Raw genomic sequence first — 6000 nt, forward strand, 5'->3', positions numbered from 1 at the left:
GACTTAATATATTTCTGTCTAACTTAGAACAAATCAACAAGAAGCAGAAGCTGATGCTTCTTGTCATATTTTTTTGTATATATATATACATACGAATAAAACAATTAATTAAATAATGGCAAAGAACAAGGGTCTTTTATGTAATATATCAAAACCAGCGTTTAGCTCCACCGCCGTAAGTCATCATTTTAGGCCATTTTGAAGTTTTCTTCAGGTATTTTTAATCCCCGGTGACGTAATAACTTACCACAATTCATACTAATATTTCGTCCTCATGTATGTGACTGGTGAAATATGCAAAAATGGGAATATATATATATATATAACGACGGATTCTATAATTATTTGTTTTTCAAAACATAACGCAGCTTTCATTTATGGTTTTAAGTTGATCATGGGTCTTCTGTCTTCTGTCTTCTGTCTTCTGTCTTCTGTTTTCTGTCTTCTGTTGTTACTGGTCTAATTATTAACTGTCATGGATAAAAGTACAAAAGTCCTTATTATGTAATAAGAACTTCAAAGGATATGATACGTCTAAGCTTAACAGAGCTAATAATATATTTTTTTTATTTCAAAGAACAAATTTGAATTTTGTGTAGTTTTCTTTTAATCATAAATCATTTTTCAAATTTTACACGTGAAAACAATCAGAAGAATACCCGCAAAAAGGGGCTAGAAATAAGTATATTATTTTTTTTTTCCGAAAGTAAAAGTTGAGGCGCCAATAGTTTTAGATGGTAGATAGATAAAACATATAATATAGATTTAATCATCTTACTATGAATAATTGAATGATATTGAAAGCTTATCTGATTGATTTATAGATATAATATTGTTTAGTTGTATAATTTCATTTGTAAAACTATTAAATATTTTTTAAAATGTCATGAAAATATATATTTTTTTCAATGTCATGTTTGGTATTGTTATAAATTTAGTAGTCTAACTTTTTTAAGATTGATTCACCATTTTTATATGTTATTTATGTATTTTGAAAGAAAAAAGAAATAAAAATAACATTTAGGGACTTAAATGATATGATTTGAAAATGTTGGGACATAACTGATACAAAATCAACTTTCGGGACTTAAATGTGAATAATGGGGACAGTAGCTGAAAAAATGATTTATTGCAGCATATTAGTTACTTTATATATTCACAAAATTATAATTTAGAATATTTTAAAATTGAAATAAATTAATTAATGAATATTTCAATTTAGTATGGCCGAAACAAGCAATGAAAAGCAGTGGTAGTTCCAAGAAGGGTCAGGGACCTTATTATGGTGCCAATATTGAGAATGAGCTCTCCAAGAAAAAGTTGAGCTACTTGATTGTAGAGTTTGATAAACAAACTGGTAGAGCCGTTAAAGATTATGGCAAGTGGTTCAATAACTCCTTGACCCATTTTTTTGCGTGAGACTGTACCCCCGACTACACTAACTTGGGAACAAGTATCGGCAGCTGATCAGGAAGTCATTCGTTCGAGGTTATCTTTAACTGTCTTACTAAATTTTAATAAACTCCAAAATTTTGATTGTAGGACAAATTCATTTATCTGAAAGACAATCTTGTCATTAACAATGCCATGGGAATGATGATGCAAAAGCATCTAAGTGACTAGTGGTATACCATGAAAAAGCATTGGGTTAAGGTTGAGGAAAGGTGGAAAACGAGAGAGTGAAGGTCCAACCTTATGTTGGTGTTACTCCTCCTGACTGGGAAACTCTCTGCAATCACTACAAGAAACCAGTTCTTTGCCGGCGCAATTCGGAATTGCGCCGGCAAAAATCAAACCCTTTGCCGGCGCAAATTAACGCCGGTAAAGATGACTTTAGCCGGCGCAATTCAGGGTTGCGCCGGCAAAAGTAATGCCAGATTTTTCAAAATAAAACATACAAACTTTTGCCGGCGCATTTCACCTAACGCGCCGGCAAAAGTCAACGTGTTTTTAAATTTTCACACGTTTGAAATAAGGTAGGTGGGCTTACTTTTGCCGGCGCGTTTCGTTGCGCCGGCAAAAGTCGAGATAATTAAAACGACGTCGTTTTATTTTAGGGTTTACTTAAACACTTTTGCCGGCGCAACGAAACGCGCCGGCAAAAGTTTTAACGATATACCCAGCCGCCCGAGCCTCCTTCTTCCCCATTTCAGTTTTACAGTTTCGAAACCAAGCTTCTCTCTCTCTCTCTCCTCTGTGATAATATCTCCGACCACCGTGAGCCATAATCCCACCGTGGCTTCTCTCTCAAGGTTAGTGAAGCTTATCTCTCATGGCTAGTATTCGGTATTTTTAACATTTTTGGATTTTTTTCTCTATATTTTGTTTTGTAATTGTATTTTTTTTGTTATTCTCTCCCTAATATAAACAGGTGTGTAGCTCCTCTCGGTAAAATAAGACTAAAAATGTTAGTTTATATATATATGTTTATATATATGTTTCGGTTTATATATATATATATTTATTTCATTATATATATATATTTATATATATATGATTATATATATATATATATTTATATTTATCAATTTATATATATATGTATATATTTATATATATATCAGTATATGTATATGTTTTTATATCCGAGTATCTGTATATATTTATATATCTGAATATATATATATTTATATATATGCATATGATATATGTTTATGTATATGTGTAAATGTGTGTGTATATATGTTTATTTAATGTTAAATTTTTTTAGAAAATTGATTAATATAAATATATGTGTGTGATATTTGGTATTATAGTTATATTTTTCTTTTAAAAAAATAAATAAATATGTGTAGTTTTATAAAAATGAGATTAATAATTAAAAATAAAATACGATTTTAGTATTTATTAAAAAAATTTGATTGGAGTATGTATATTTTTTAATTTTAATGCTTAATATGTATATTAAAAAATAGATTAGATTATGTATATTAAAAAATATATATTATATTTTTTATATTAAATATTATTTGTTTATAAATATTTATTAAATACATTGTTTTGATGTTACTGATATAAAATGATATAAAAATATTTGATATATGTTATTAATCTTGGTTTATGTTGTGCATGTTATGAGAATGTTCTGTATATTGCTCTGGGAATATTCTGGTTATATATGTGTTTAATTTGTAGGTTTTTCAATTTTTGGGATAGTTTGAAATATAGTCGTTATGCTGCCCAAATTTTGTTGGAGTTAGTAAAATTAATAAAAGTTTAATAATTAATTAAATAAAAATTTAAGTATAATTAAAAATTCATCAGAAAAATAATTTTTAACTATAATTTAAATAAAATAAAATTACCAATCATAATAATTAATAATTAATTTTAACATTAATATTAGATGTTTTGTAATTGAAAAAGTTAAAAATATAAATGATTTAATAAAATATAAATATAATAAAATTATTATTGATTAAGTAAATAATCCAATACAAATTGAAGAATTTAATAAAAAATTACAAAATGGAGATTAATGTATAAGTAAATTAATTTTAAATTAAAAGTAATAAATAAGTAAATGTTAAAGTAGACTAGTCAACGGACACGTGACAGTACATGATTGATCTACATTGTTATTATTCTTAAAATAATTTTTAATTTATTTTTTAATTTAACAAAAAAGTAAAATTTACATTTTTTTTAAAAAAAATTCAAAATTTTTGTTTTTTTAATTTAAATTCAAAAATTCAACTTAAGATTAAGTATGAAAAATACATGTTTTTTTAAATTTAATTTTATATTGTTAATATCATCAAATTTTTTAATTTATTATTATTATTATTATTAAAATCTTCCTATTTATCATTTTGTCTACTTGTTTGCAATTAAAGATTAAGTAATTTTGTTTAAAATCTAAGCAATAATTTAAGATTAAATATTTTTTTTACTTAATCCTAAATAATTGATTAAAAGCAGCAAATTTGATTTTTTTTTTGTTTTTTTTTTGTAAAAAATGAAAAAAAAAATTATTTTTTGTTACCTTTAAATTGGAAAACAATAAATTGGATTTTTAAAAAAAATTAAAAATATAAAATGATTTTTTTTATGAAAAATTATTTAAAATAATAATAATAATGTGTACCAATCATGTGGTGTCATGTGTCATGTGTCATGTAAGTGTTAGTAAGTTGTAAGTTTGAGTAATTTAGCCGCAAATATCTCTATAAATAATTATTTTTGCCAGGGATAGGATATTATTATCAGTTAGTGATAATTAGGGAGACAAACAGTCATGAAATACTTTGACTATCATTTCCCTCATTTTAAGACAATTATTAATATTTTCTTAATTATTTCGCTTAAAGATGGCGAGCGACAGGAGCTGGATGAGTGCGAGGAATCGTTGGTCTCTGGAGTATAGAAATGGTGTTAAGGAGTTCTTCGATATCGCCAAAAATCAGTTGAACGATCGGGGTTTGGTTCGCTGTCCGTGCAAGAAATGTGGGAATGTTAAGTTCCAGCCTATAAATGCAATTTCGATGCATTTATTCAACAATGGCATCGTACAGTCCTACAAAGTGTGGCATTACCATGGAGAGGCGCTGCCGTCGCCACCAGCTGTGGTACGAGATCATGATAGAGATGAGACAGCGGATATCCTGGAGGATGTTTACGCTGAAGATGACGTTCCCGCTGGAAACTATAATGATCCTCCCCAAGATGATCCTCAACATCGCGACAAGTATGACAATTTATTTAAGGAGATGTCAAGTGAACTGTACCCGGGTTGCCGAAAGTATTCCGTGTTGAACTTCTTGGTGAAGCTGATGCATCTCAAAGTAATTAACAAGTGCAGCAATCATTACTTTGATGGTTTGCTGGAATTGTTAGTCGACGCTATGCCTGACGGAACAATTTTACCTAAGTCTAACTATGAGGCGAAGGCGAAGGCAAAGTTGCGGAGTATTGGATTGGGATATGAGTCCATCGATGCTTGCAAGCATGATTGTGCACTGTTTTGGAAGGAGAATGCAAATTTGGAATTCTGTCCGGTTTGTGGTGAGTGTCGTCGCTGGCAAGATAATCGTGGGAACGGGAAGAAAGTGGCCCATAAGGTCATGCGGTACTTTCCGTTGACGCCGAGATTGAAAAGGCTGTACAGTTCCAGATATACTGCAGAGGATATGAGATGGCACTATTCTAAAAGGCCAAGGGAAGATGGTGTGATGAGGCACCCCGCTGACAGTAAGGCGTGGAAGCACCTTGATGAGTTGTACCCATCTTTCGCAGCCGAACCTCGAAATGTTAGGCTTGGGTTGGCTACAGATGGTTTCAATCCTTTTGGGAACATGAGCAACTCTTACAGCATGTGGCCTGTGATACTTGTCCCATACAACTTGCCGCCGTGGAAGTGCATGAAACCACAGTCATTAATGTTGTCTATTCTTATTCCAGGTCCTTCTTCACCTGGAAAAGATATCGATGTCTATATGAGACCTTTGGTTGACGAGTTGAAGGAGTTATGGATGAATGGTGTCGAGACAAGAGATGCATACAATAGTACCTTGTTTAATATGCGTGCAGCAATCTTGTGGACCATTAACGACTACCCAGCTTATGCTATGATGTCTGGGTGGAGCACAAAAGGGTACAAGGCGTGTCCCACATGCAATGAAGAAACTCCCTCTGTAGGGATTAGAAGTAAAATTGCATTCATTGGCCATAGGAGATTTCTTGATATGGATCATGAATGGAGGAGCAAACGAGCACTATTCGACGGTAACAAGGAACTCAGGCCACCACCGAAACATTACTCCGGTGATGATGTGTTGAAGCAATTAGAGAATTTGCTGATTAGACATCCTGGGAAACACAAAGAATTTGGTGGTGTGAAACGCAAAAGGGCTCCGATTGAACTTAATTGGTCGAAGAAGAGCATATTTTTCGAGCTTGATTATTGGAAGGAGTTATTGTTGAGGCATAATTTGGACGTAATGCACATTGAGAAGAATGTTTGCGACAGTGTCTTGGGAACTTTGTTGAACTTAGAGGGAA

Source organism: Humulus lupulus, chromosome 8 (assembly GCF_963169125.1).
Source record: "Humulus lupulus chromosome 8, drHumLupu1.1, whole genome shotgun sequence".
NCBI lineage: Eukaryota > Viridiplantae > Streptophyta > Magnoliopsida > Rosales > Cannabaceae > Humulus > Humulus lupulus.